Genomic DNA, 14,581 nt, shown 5'->3' on the forward strand with positions numbered 1-14,581 from the left:
TTTAAAATTATTGTATGACTATTAAATATTAATTTATTCATTGAAGTAACTACCGTTATATACTTATCGACTTATACTCACCCAGGCCTCTTGAGTCTTAACTCCTTCTCTCATATATATTTACTCATTGTACGTATTCTATTTATTTATTTTGCAGTATAGATTGTAAACAAATCATTCCTTAAATTAAAAAAAAAAAAAAATGTAATATAGTATACCTACTTACACGTAATAGTATAATGTACAATACAAATAATATAAATAAATAATTTTTTGTAATATTATTGTTAAGAATTTAAAAAAGATACAAACTGAGCTTTGTAGGGTACTAGGGTACTTATATTTGGTGTTTTTATTTTGCACATCAAATTTGTTATATTTCGATAACCTAAATATATTTTTTTTAAATAAGCAAAAAAAATTAAAAATTACTTTTAAAATTAAAATTAATGGTTTTTAAAAATATCAAAAAATAATACAAAAATATCTGTTACAAAATACATTTTTTTTTTTCAATAAACATCGGGAAAAATGTTTTTATGACTATAGATAATTATTCATAAGATGCCAATATTAAATACAAACTGGTGCCAATAGAAAACATAGAAAACATAGAAAATATGTACCTACCTACCGTTTATACGGTGGTTTTGTTAACACATAACACATAGGTATATAATATTTTTTATGATTGTATTATTTGATTGAACGATTGTATTAAACTATACGCCATGTTATAATACTTTTTTAAAATATTTATTCTTAACAATATAATGCGTTACAAATAAAGAGACCAATTAAAAATAAGAAAAACCTTAATAATGTTACATAAAAAAAATGCAGATAATATAATAAAATAGAAAAAAATTACCATTCCATTATTTCTAAAAATAAAGAATAAATGCAGTTTACAATGTATGTTACGTATGTAAATATATCTTGGTATTAATAATACTAATCGCGAAAAGTTGCGATCTGCGATAACGTTATTACTATATGACTATCTGTTCGACAATATGGTTTTGAATAGCCAGTCTCTCTTCGACATCGTTGCTGAACACTGTACTGTCGGCTATCCATTAATATTATTAAAATAAAATACTTGAGTGCATTAAAAATAAATTTCAGTCCACTTTTTTTAGTTACCCAACAGTGTATAACAACTATTGAATATTGCATGATAAATTAAATTTCTATAAACATGATCATTGAATAAAAAAAGTGCATGGGTTGTTTTGATTATATCTCACCATTAAATAAGTCATTGTAATAGTTGTCTTAAATTTGAATTCAACGATTAATATATGTGTATACGTATAGCTATGGAAAATAATTCTGAGAGCAAATGATTTTTTAGCTTCTATTTCTAAGATATTTTGAAATTTAATTATAGTACTTACAAAAACATTGCATATAGTAGGTATCTGGTATACGCTATTACTATATTGTCTATAATTAATTATTATAATACTATATCATATTCATATAGATATAAAATACATAGACACCTGATTTATTGTTAGTTATTACTTATTATTACTTGTATGAGTCAATAAAGTGACTATTCGTAAAATAATGTAAAAGAATCTGCGGTATAAATAGCAATCCAAATATTTAAAAATGTCATTGCGTATAGAAAATAGTTTTCATATACCTAATATCAAAATTCTCAGTTTTATAAGAAAAATATTTTTTGAATTACAACAGAACAACTAAAATTATAGGAAAAATGAATGTTATTTTTATAGAAATACATACAATTCCATAAAAATTTGAAGTTAAATTTAATAATACTTATTTTAAATTAGCCCAAAAAAATTTCAAATTGTTACTTCTTTCTGAATAAGAGAACAAAACGTTGATTTTTCCAAAATTTGATGTGTAAATAAATTTGTATTAAATTCAATCATTTAAGCTTTTAATTTTAAATAGCAGAACACATAAGGTTAGTAGCACACCTAACCTCATTTGTATTATCGTTAGTATTCAATATTTGTGTACCTTCCTAATCATTGCCGAATTATGCGTTTGATGTTTTTATTACATACATATATATTTATATTATTTAAGTTTTTAACTACCGCAGATAGATCATATCAACAGTTTTGGCTATATATTATTATTATGACATTATGCGTAATACTTGAAATGTTAAAATAATAATAATAATAAAAACTCAAAGATCATTTCCATCGATGATCACACAAAATCGATAAATGTATCCTTTTCAAAAGTGTTCACATAATAATAATAATAATAATAATTTAATATTATCTACATATAGGTACAGATAATAAGTGCATTAAATACGTTTTTATCACCCATATATACCTATTATATACGAGATATATTGCTGTACACTGTACACACTTTAGCCACGGTCAGGTTGCATTTTATATTGTTGTTGTTGCGTTGTTGTTGTTTTTTTTTTTGGATACGACGGTAAGGCGAACCAAGGATTTTATATTTTTATACCTACTTATTATATCCATTGGACGTTTTCACAATAAATTATAGCTGACAAGTTTTTTTTAAGAAAAAAAAATTATCCAAAAGTAATATGTATTTTTTTCTTTTCTCGGGGATCTCCAAAAGCGCGTTTCGCTCCGACAACCCACCCGCACGTTATATGTATACATATTATTATACGGAGGATACACTGCAGAGGACGAGACCTCCCGCGCGGCCATAAAATTCAGTCGACGGCGCGTGGTTATTGGATCGTTTGTCCGGGGGTGTCCAATGGCGGGGGGGTGAGGGGTCAGTCTGTGGGATACGCCCGCAACATGAGAGCGCGTCGGGAAAATTCACAGATTTATCGCGGACCTACCCTGCGTGGATATACTGTTGTGTGGGTGCGCATGGCAAAGATCATTATTCATTCGTACAGTACTCGATTCGCGGTAAAGTTTGTCTCATCTACAAAACCGAATTTGATTTTCAACCGACCATATTTCTGTCGACGCGACGTTTGCAGCACAACTGACCGCAGCAGCGCCAGTTTTCATCTCACATTATACATTCGTGTATAGGTAAGTAATTTATTATGTTGTTATTATAATATTATAGTTTTGATTTTTTTTTTTAACACAATTTTTTTAATTGGTTTTTAATTTTCCATTTTACGGCCGTAAACATAATAATATCTATATACGACTTTTGTACACTCGTGTATTGCGCTATAAATTATACATTATATGTTATATTATTTAATTATTATGTATGGTATGATTTATGTATAACTTAACAGTTAAGTTTAATCGAAAAACATTAAATATAGTAATGACATAATTATTATCTTATATTGTATGGCAATAATACCGATTGAATGTTTTTTTTTTTTTTTGAAATATAACCACTCGCGCGTGACTTATTACGCGTACACCGAATTTTAATGCGAGTTTAATTGTTTTATTATGTTTACGTACTTAATACATGCAACAAATTTTTATGGGGGATCATATAATATTATTACATCGAGTAGTAAGTACGAAAAATAAACAACCCATTTCGTATTCATACCAACATGTGATGAACTTGATAAATAAAACGATTTTTAAATGCCTAATTGTATACAAACATAATTTATGACAAAAATCATACATCTATATATAATATAATGTTCTATATGCGCATTTAGCTTATTACTATTTTCTTGTTAGCAGTAACTATTATTTTTTTTTATCTATTTTTAATATTCAACTTAATATACTGTGTAGATTTGTTTAAAAATGTTATTTTAAATTATAGTTGTAGAATAATATTGTATCTATACCTACTCTTGATATAAGGCTGTAGATGATTGTGAAGTATTATTGTTCTTTAAAATTTTCACAAATTCATGCAGAATGATCAAATAAATGTTATGTAGATATATTGAATTGAAACATAGCACGTATATATTGAAATTCATAAAAATGCTGCTTCGAGTTTAATTTTATTATATGATATGTATAAGTATATTTTCTATAAGGAGAAAAATTTTACAACAATTAAATACAAATTATGCAGATAGATAATTTATAAATATTTTTTAAAGTATTGAAACTATTTAAAATAAATATGATTTGGTTTAATGCTATAATAAAACAAAATATAAATACGATTTTATTATGCATTTTATTGTACACCTATATTTTTTTGATATGGGACATTTTTAAAAAAATTTTAAATCTCTTAAATTGTTTTTTTTATAAACTAAAAATTATTGAAATAAAATAATCTTCTATTTAAGTTTAGGAATGTTAAGTAAAAAAAAAAAAAATATTTAAGTTATAAAATGTTAGGACAGAATAGAATAAAAACAGAATTGTATATTTATAACTCAGAAATTTGTTGTAACCACGTTTGAATGAATCTGCATCCAGCGATATAGGCTAATACGCTATTGGGTTTTAGGCGTTTTAGCTGCAGAACGAAAAGAAAAATCCTATACATTTTATATTTTACTGTCAACAGATCTAAGTTGAATTTTTTAGTTTCTTAAAGTATGACTATTTTATATAATATTATTTATTTATTGGTACTTTTATTTAAAATAAGACTTTATCAAACTTTTGTCTCATAAGTGGAAGTTAGGGTCAACTTTCGGGGAAGAATATTTATCTGCAAAAATATTGGAATGTTTATTATTTCACAACAATGTAATATTACCGCTACCTTATATATATTATATAGTCTTATTTTCACATATTTCGCATTGACATCAGTCCGTATTAAATGCATAATATTTTTTTAACCAAATAATAAACATAATATTATTATATAAACAATTTATTATTGAAAATATAATCGATATTATTTGTTCTCCTAATGATGAGTATAATAAACACATACTAATGCAATGTATCTAATACAATATATTATGTACATATAATGTATGTACCTATACTATAATACAGTAATAGGGAACTTTTCTGGATACTTACTCCACTCGCAATAAGAAAATTAAATTAAATTATATTTTATAATATGATTTTAGAAATAACAATTTAAATTATTCAGTTATTATATTATTATGTGACAAAAATTACTATTTTGTATATTCACTTGAAATGGTCTCCACAAAATATGAATCAATATTAACGATAATTCGGTGTTTAATTCATAGTATTATTTTCATTCATTTCACATTTGTAATTAGACGAATGCATAAAATAACTATTTAATAAATAAAATTTGATGTTCTTGTGAAATAGTGGATGTTTAATTTTTTTCCAAAAAGTATATACATATTAAATATTAATAGTTATTTATATATAATTTAAATTTACTTAATATATTTAATGACTAATATTATATTAGAGAGCTTTGCCCGTTATTGCTTTTTTGGTCAATCTCCTGGATAGTAAAAACAAATAAAGCCAAAATTATGCTAAATTTAAAAAGCTTTAGTTTTTGTGTATTGTGTGTCTACTATAATATTACATTGGTATGCACATGTGTGTATTATTTGCGTGTAAAATGTATATGAAATTGAATTCTTAGTAACGTGCATGTGCATTGTTGTTTTTCGTTTTAGATAAACAGCTAAATTTAAAGAAGACACCGTCACCGTGAGCGGGTGGATGAATCAAAACTAAAGAAAAAAACTTACTTAACCTAACCTAACTAACTTAGTTGTGGAGTGGACTTTCGAATTCAATCGAGTTGTTTTTTGACAGGTAATATAATCACTATAAATATTTAAGTATAATATATAATCTTGAAACGAGATTCGAGTGTAATAGGGATATAGCAGGGATGGCCAAACAGTCGATCGCAGAAGATCTCTAAATCGATTCTGTTTTGTTAGAATGTATAAAAATATATTTAAAAGTCAGCTCTTAAAAAAATCTCTGAGTCCGCAGTTTAAAATAATCAATAGTTACAGCCTTGTAAGCACTTTTCTTTTTTTTTTATAGATTTTCAAAGAAAAATGAATTTCTCAGTAAATTTTTGTATAAAAAAAAAGTTTGGCCATCTCTAGAATATAGACTATAAATAAGAACTAAGAATCTGCATATTGTATAAGATCAATGTCGTTGTAATGTGTTAATATGTATTATTCTATAATATGCAATATATTTGATGGTAAATCTTTGTGTTAGTCTTACAACACAAATTGAATATCAAAAAGTAGGTAGGTATATAAAATATAGTCATTTGCGTTATGTACAATATATGTTTTTAAAATACTAATTGGTTTATTTATTAATTGAATCCAAGTTCATGAATCTAAATAGATAAAAATAACCAAAAAGTTACTTTGTTATTTACAATAGGCGTTGAGTGTACATAATTGAGTAGATAATTGTACTGGATCTGTTAAATAAATATATAGTATTTAATAATAAATCTTGGCATACGAAATACATTATGAGTGAAAGCCGCGTTTTGTTGGTCTGTTGATGTTCTATATAATTAAATAGATTTATAATATTATTATTAGTAATTTATTTCTCCATTAATTATTATATGATGATGATTTTGTAAAATTTTAATTTTAAATGGTTGTAAATAATATTTTACCAAGTTCGATTTTATTAAAAACGATTATTAAAACATAAATACGGTGGTAAAACGTGGTTAACTTGAACTTTTTTTATCTCAAAATCATTAATGCGACATAATGTTAGGCACCTCTAACTTTTTCCCCGATACCGATTATTTTTTTTTAAAATAATGTAAAAAAAATCTTGTTTAACTTGAATATTTTTGTGAATAAATCGAAGTTTCAAGTTTTTTGTTTATTAATTTTTAAAATTATACATACTAACTCGTATATAAATAGTAAATACATATTATAAATATTATAATAAATATAATATGGTAATAAGTATATACTAGATTGTATTGTTTTGAATAAAATACATACCTAATTTAAAATGTTATTTTTGGATTACCTACCTACTCGTATTGTTAGATAACTCAAATATTTTTTTTTACCTGCCCGGATATTTTTTTTTTAACCTAACCTAACTAATATTTAGTTAACCAAGTTCGACTGTATATACTTATTATTGTATTATAGCTGGGAGTAACCGAATTGGTTCCCTTTTGAAAAAGGTATTTTATTAAGTTGAGCCGAATTTATATTTATATTTTAGCTACATTATTTATAGATATGTTTTTGCTATTTAAAATAAATTATGTCGATATACTCAACGTTTTTGTTTAATATTTTAATTGAAATAACTTTACCTATATAAAAAAATTATTTTTGAATAATATAATAATCTAATTTGTAACTAGTGTATTTTTTATAAACCTATATAGTATGAATGACATTGTCTTTTCAAAATAACAATGTACACACAACGATATAGGCGGTATAGGTATACTATAGTATGAATATTTACGATAATGATCGTTAAAACGGTTTGTGAGTGATTTTATAGTAGTCTCGTGGGCGTGAAAAGGATAGTTACAGAATCCATTATAATATTTTATAGAGCATATATAATAAACATATAATATATAAATATACGAGTATATATAAATCTCATTTATATTAAATATGTGTTTATATATACATTGTACATATATGTGTATGTAATTATTATATATGTTATCCATTCGCACTGACGCCTTTTACACTCTTTATCACGAGTCTCGACTTTTTGGTTTTAGTATGCTAATTATTTTTAAAACTTATAGTGGTAACGTAATTTGTAACTACCTACATAATCTTGATATATAAATATATGTGTTATGTTTTCTCGATGACCTGTTGTGCAACACAACTGTTTAATAACGTCGTAAACAGGTTAAACGTTTCACATTAAAATAAAAATACCTATTTACAAAGGTATGCTTACTTAAGGTTATTCGGAATACATAAACAAAAATAATTTGAACTAATTTGGTGGCCATCTTATACTCTTATTAATGGATATATTATCTAAAATATATATACGAATAAAGATACGGTACAATACAATTAAATAAAAACTATACGAAATTTCGTATTTCAACTTAAGTCATCGCATAACGATTTTGAATACTATTATTTTCTTCCCACATACTTTTATATTAATCTATTAAGAATATTATAGGATTTAATTTTTTAACGTTATAGTCCACGTGTACCCATGGAACCACAGTTTAGATTTAGAAACGACTGGTTTTTAACGAGTCTTTTGGAACCTTTAAATATATTTACCGATACATTGCGTCGTCTTGGTTACCATACGTGGTAATGGCCGTTTTTATAGTTACTGTCATTATACTGCGTATTTATAGGGGGAGAGAGATTTATGTTAATCTTCAATACGCGTTCTAGAAAGGGGTGTTTTTTAATTGTTCACGAAACCAACTGATTTTTCATTTTCTAATAAATATGGTGGTTGTAATAACGACGTGAACTTATCACCCATTTTTCGATACCATAATTATAATATAGCTGGTAGTCGCAATTTTTTCCACCAGATGTTATAAAATACATTAATTTTAGATTCTGAGTGAAGCTACAAATGTATTGATTTGTGTTTGTTTTTGCATTTTTTTTTGTATAATAACAAAAATGATCAAAACAATTGATTTTCAATTTTAAGAGTGATTTTGGATAGCAAATTGGATATAGTTTATACATTAGATAAAAAATAAAATTAATAATAAATTTGAATTTTTATGCAAATATAATTTTAAAAAAAAAATCGATTTTTTGTTTAAAATGAATAATCATAGAATTTTTTAAATTTTTACCGAATAATTACAGTCATTTCTTATACATATTATAATTTTTCAGAATATTTTGACATTTTTAAAGTTAAGGGGATCGGTGGCGGTGGCGATTGTCTTTGTCTAACACACGCGCAACATAAGAATTCAGAGGTGTTTTTTGGCAAACGTACCAATTGATAAAGTGAAGCGATAAGAATTCTGAAAACAGATTTGAATTCATCGTCAAGTCTACTTGAGATCGGTCAGTCTACATTTTTGATTTTAGATTCTAAGTGAAACGATAAAAAAAAAATAAAAATAAAATAAAAAACATTCGTCGTTTCACTCAGAATCTAAAATCAAAAATGTAGACTGACCGATCTCAAGTAAACTTGACGACGAATTCAAATCTGTTTTCAGAATTCTTATCGCTTCACTTTATCAATCGGTACGTTTGCCAAAAAACACCTCTGAATTCTTATGTTGCGCGTGTGTTAGACAAAGACAGTCGTCACCGCCACCGATCCCCTTAATTATAGCTTTATAATTAATTAAGATTTTGTATTTTTTTTTTAAACTTCGATAAGACATTTTTTTTTTTTATCATTTGGTAAAAATGTTTGGCAATGTAATACAGTGTTTTTAATAAGTTGTTCGTTTCTTAATTAAAAATGTATAGGTAGTCATAATATTCTTTTTATAAACTTTTAAAATTAGAATTTTGAAAAAGTTCTATAATTTATTATAATTTTATTAGTTATTATAAACTCGAAAATTATAATTATTTCGTATTTAGAAATTCATAAAAAATGTATACCTAAGATTTAAAAATCTCTAGTGGGTGCGTGTGACACTGGGCCGGAAGTAGGATCGATAAAGGGACTGATATCATATTTATCCATATAGGTATATTGATTAGTATTAGGTGAAGAAAAGCAGAAGACAATTTCTGATGTTAATTACTTGAGCTATATTATATTATATTCATTTGCATTTGTATTGTGTTTAAATGTTTTAATGTTATTCACTAATAAACGATGATAGTAAAGAAGTAGTATAGTGCAAACAGATCCTCATCTACTGCCGGTTCTAACCAGAAAAAAAAGATTTAAAAATCTATAGAAGTTTTCTTATAAGTTTTATAACCTTAATTAAAAAAAACATGAATACTACTTCCAAAATACTTGTACAATAACTATTTCCCTTAAAACAATTTTTTTGTTTTTTATATGGTTATTCAAAACCGCGAATTATTGCGAATATTTGAGATTTTTACCAAATGTTTATAATAACATTTTTTTTACATGGTTTAATTTAAAAAAATATTTTGACACCTTTTAAGTCTTATAGATATGAGTCATTTTTGAATTTTTTTAAAAAAAATTTTCTTTTTATATCGATAAAAAAAATACTCGATGATTCGAATTTTTTAAATTTTAATTCCACTTAATTTTTCTTTTATCTATGTAAAATTATGAAAAATGCATTTCCTTTCATACCTAGGCATTTGAACTTAAAATATTTAAAAAATTTGATAAAATTTCCAAAAATTACAAACTATTTTGTAGTGATAACTCATAAACAATTTCTTTAATCACTTGATTTTAATTGACCGTTTGATAAAAATAAAAATCTGAAGTCTTCCAAATACGGAGCTGTATTGTAAACATCAGCCAGAACTCTGCGTGAACTTAGACCACAAAATTATTATTATTCGGTCATTCGAAATATCATTCATATCGAACGTGCCGTCGTTTAAGACCCTCGAACGACGACTCGGCGGACGGACATGATCGCTACCAGCCGGTTGCGATGGTTGACCGTCGTCGCCAGGGCAACGGTTGTCGGCCATGTACCGTCGTCGTTGGCCTCGCATCAGCGTCGCAATGACGCGAGCTCCTCTCAGCCATACTCACTGCGCTCTCTGCCGGTGTAACGCGAACGCCCCGAGTGGCGGCCGGCTCCGACGATAGATCGCACTGTCATCGCGTTTCGCGGTCGTTCGGTTTCGGTTAACGAATTTACCGACGGTGATTTCCGTTGTTGACCAAAAAATGTTTCATTTAAGACCAATGCAATAATTTGAATTTTTATACACTTTATACTACACGAATATGTACAAGTGCACAACGTGAAAGTAGGTTTTACAGTTCATTATTACAATAGTATTTTGCTGGATTCGAAGGTGTATTATATTATATTAATTATGCGGTCTACGGGATTATACCATTTATACCCTGTTCTGGTGTTGGTACCTTTAACAAAAAACTAGTGGTTTTGTTATATTTGATTCAAGCTTATGTATGATAATAATTATTATAGATCTGTTAAATACTTAAATCTGAGTTCAACAAATATTACATACGAAAAACGATCCTGACCATAAAATATGGTCTATCAACCTATATCACCGTGTGATAATGTTTTTTTTTTATATAGGTACCTAACTATTTATAAAGTCATTCATTTTACTTTTAGTATTATAATAGGTTGATATAATTTTTTCCGATAATATTACATTTCTTTTATTATTAATATTTAATTATAATAATATACATAATATGTATAGATATGGATATCATATTAATCAACTCAAGTATATAACTTAAAGGTATCAAAAGCGGTGATTTTCCTTTTTCGTCAAGCATACACTTAACATTGGATTATAGACGTGTAGGTACTATTTCCAACGTACTGATTGATACAATGAAGAGATGAGAATTCTGAAAATAGATTTTAATTTGTCGTCAAGTCTACTTGAGATTGACCTCCCCACTTTTTTGATATTATTCCCCATAATCCCAAAAAGTTATATTAAAAAAGAATAATAAAAAAATTAACATGTTTCAATTTTTGGAGACGTTAGAACCAAAAAAATTAAAAATATTGGAAAGTCAATCTCAAATTAACGAAAAATTAAAATTTGTTTTCAGAATTCGTATCGGTTCATTATATCAAACGGTACGTTAGAAATAGTACACGTCTTTATAATTCTATGTTGCACGTGTGTTAGATAAAATAAATCACTACTTCCAATCCCCATAAGAGTTAACATTTAATAATTTATTCCTGTATATACCGTAAAACAGTAAAAATAGATTCATAGCATTTATATAAATAGATAATATTTTAAAATAAATCAAAAACGTTATTGCGTTTAGTAAAATCCATTATAGCTTATAATATGAAATTCATAAAAGTCCCACAAATAACGTTTTTAAAATTATAATAAAATAATTAACATATCGTTATTTATCGTTTAAATAATTTTGTCCAAATTGGAATTTGAAATGTCTATAAAAAATAGTAATTGCCTTTATATATTTTTTTGATTTAATGGTTCTAATATGAATTACTTATGAGGAATATTGCGTTAAATTTTCTAAATGTAAATACAAAAAGAAAAGTTTTTACGAACTTTTAACTCACATATAAAAAAATGTTGTAACTATGTAATATTTTTATAAAATATAAGAATTTCTTTTGTGGAATCTTGTGTATTAAATTTTCAATCATTTCTATTCAGAAAATAATTTTTAATCCATATTTATAAAAAATAAACTAAAAAATTACAAATTGATCATATCTATAAATAACTCAAAAATAAAGTTTAAGCAATTTTGAAAATTTCAAGTATCTATGGATATTCGTTTTCAAATAACATAAAAAACAACAGAATCTATATTGTCGAATATTAGATTTACGAACAAATACCCGTTTTCCTTAATTTTTTGTTTGTTTTTCCCAATTATACAAATAAGTATAGAGAATTTTTAAGTTTGACTCCTCCAAAGTATAATCTAAATTTAATTTTTTATCTAAAACCAAAACCACTTACAATTTTTTTAAATCAAAGCATTTTATTGACAACTTATTGTGTACTCATGCGAGTCATGCACAAAAAAATTTCATCATTACAAAATAAATACATTTATTGCTCCGTTCAAAAGTTGAAAATAGTAACTATATAAAAATATTCCTCACAGAAAAATAATTTATTGAGAATTTGTAATATATTTTTATAATCTACTAAACTTGCAAATTTTAATTATAACCCGTAATTTTGTTAAAACAGCTGTTAAGTGCCTAATTATTATAATATACATAATTATTAATTTTTCCTTATTATATTTTATAGTAAATGTTACGTATAACCTGTTAGTATATCTACCACATTATTATATTTTACTCGTAGTTATAAAAATGTATAACTCTATAATTTATTAGTAAAATAATATTGCAAAATATGACTAGGTATACCTAATTAATGTATCAATAAATTTTTTTTTTTATTGATCACAAAAATAACATCGACAACAAAGGCCATTAGTTTTAGTATCAATAAATTGTTTGTTATAAAAACGAAGAAAAAATATGTCCTTATGCCGCATAAATATTTTTTATATTATATTGGGAAAAATTAAAAAATATTTTTTTTTCTGACTTAATATTTAATTATAAAAACAATTACGAATAGTTTTAAATTTTGTGGCATTATAAATACTAGTTACCAACACATTATTTTTTGCATTTAATACTAATAAGTTATTGTAATTTAATATTATTTGTGAAACTTTTTATTGCTGATAAAATATGAAAAACTATATTAGTTTTAATCCTATTCAATTAAAACCCTATATATTTAACGCATCATATAAATAGATGAATAAATTGCATTTATTTATTATTTGCATACACTCGGTTATATATTTATCTCAGCATTCATTTATATTGATATTGACATTGGTCGCAAGAACATTATTTTATGATCGCGATAATTAATAATTTGTATTCGGCATGTTGCGTGAACTTGCTACTCACGAAATGCGTACCTAAAATGTATATTTACAAGTCAACCTAGTAAATGTGTAGAATATTTATTTAATTAGTTAAAAAAGTACCTGATTTTCATTTATCATAAAATTTAGTTTATTAATATATTTATCGTGTTTAATACAAGGAGTAATGTATAGGCAATTTCCATACACTCATGTAAATTAAAATTTTCATTTATAATAATATTGACGACGGGTATACCACTAAACTATCAATAATAATGGTACAATTTCAGGATCCTGATAAATTGTAATCTGAAATAAGTACCTTATGACTGAAACTTGATGATCTTCGGTTGTTCATTAAGTCTAAAATGAGGTGAAAAAAATAATTCTATTTATAAATGTATCAAGTTCATTAAAATAAATAGGTATCAAATCGTCGAATTGCATAACATGCTTATTTTTTTTTTATTCGCTTATATTTGCTGTGCAACTGGAGAACTTATTTTTCGATATTTTTACGATACGGTTTATCGAGGTAGATTGTAGACGCTTTGAGCATATTATTATGTGTGTTGGGAATAAGAGAGAGGTCAGGACTAAGGGCTCCTCCATTTGAATAGGACAAAGTTCGCCATAAAATATCGAACGTACATACAATTTATTTTTTCTGCATAGTAAAAATTGTTTTCTATATAATATGGTACTGCTCCCGCCCACCATCTCCCGATCGTATAGAACAATATATTATTATAAATGTATATAATATGGTCCTCCACGCCTATAATATACGTTATATTTTATTATATATACGCATTGCTATACACGGTAATACTTCATAATACATATTATATTGTGATAATATAATATATATGATTTACCTATAAGTGCGTGAAATATATTTTTCTTGCCATCGTGTACCTATGCGTACGATAATTTATACGATATACCTGAACATAAATTTCAACAAGTCTATTGTACCTATATCATTCAAACCCGGTACACACAATCGACGGGCCGATATCTAATCGTAAAAATAAATTAAAGAAACAACACATACGAAAAATATAGTTAATTAACTATAAAACGATGTCGAAAAAATATATAAAATATGTGTATAATGTACGAACGCGCGCGTACACGGCCGGGTCCGTCCGAGA

General features: G+C 25.8%; 1 protein-coding gene across 1 annotated transcript in view; it reads left to right on the forward strand.

Moving 5' to 3' along the window:
- The first annotated feature begins 2,849 nt into the window (after nucleotides 1–2,849).
- Nucleotides 2,850–14,581, forward strand: part of LOC126554094 (homeobox protein Hox-A10-like) — a 109,088-nt gene continuing 97,356 nt past the window's right edge. The window contains exons 1-2 of the mRNA XM_050209209.1: nucleotides 2,850–3,032; nucleotides 5,522–5,663. The gene's annotated coding sequence lies outside the window, so the exon portion shown is untranslated. The remainder of the gene's footprint in view (nucleotides 3,033–5,521; nucleotides 5,664–14,581) is intronic.

This window comes from Aphis gossypii, chromosome 1 (assembly GCF_020184175.1).
Source record: "Aphis gossypii isolate Hap1 chromosome 1, ASM2018417v2, whole genome shotgun sequence".
NCBI classification, from domain to species: Eukaryota; Metazoa; Arthropoda; class Insecta; order Hemiptera; family Aphididae; genus Aphis; species Aphis gossypii.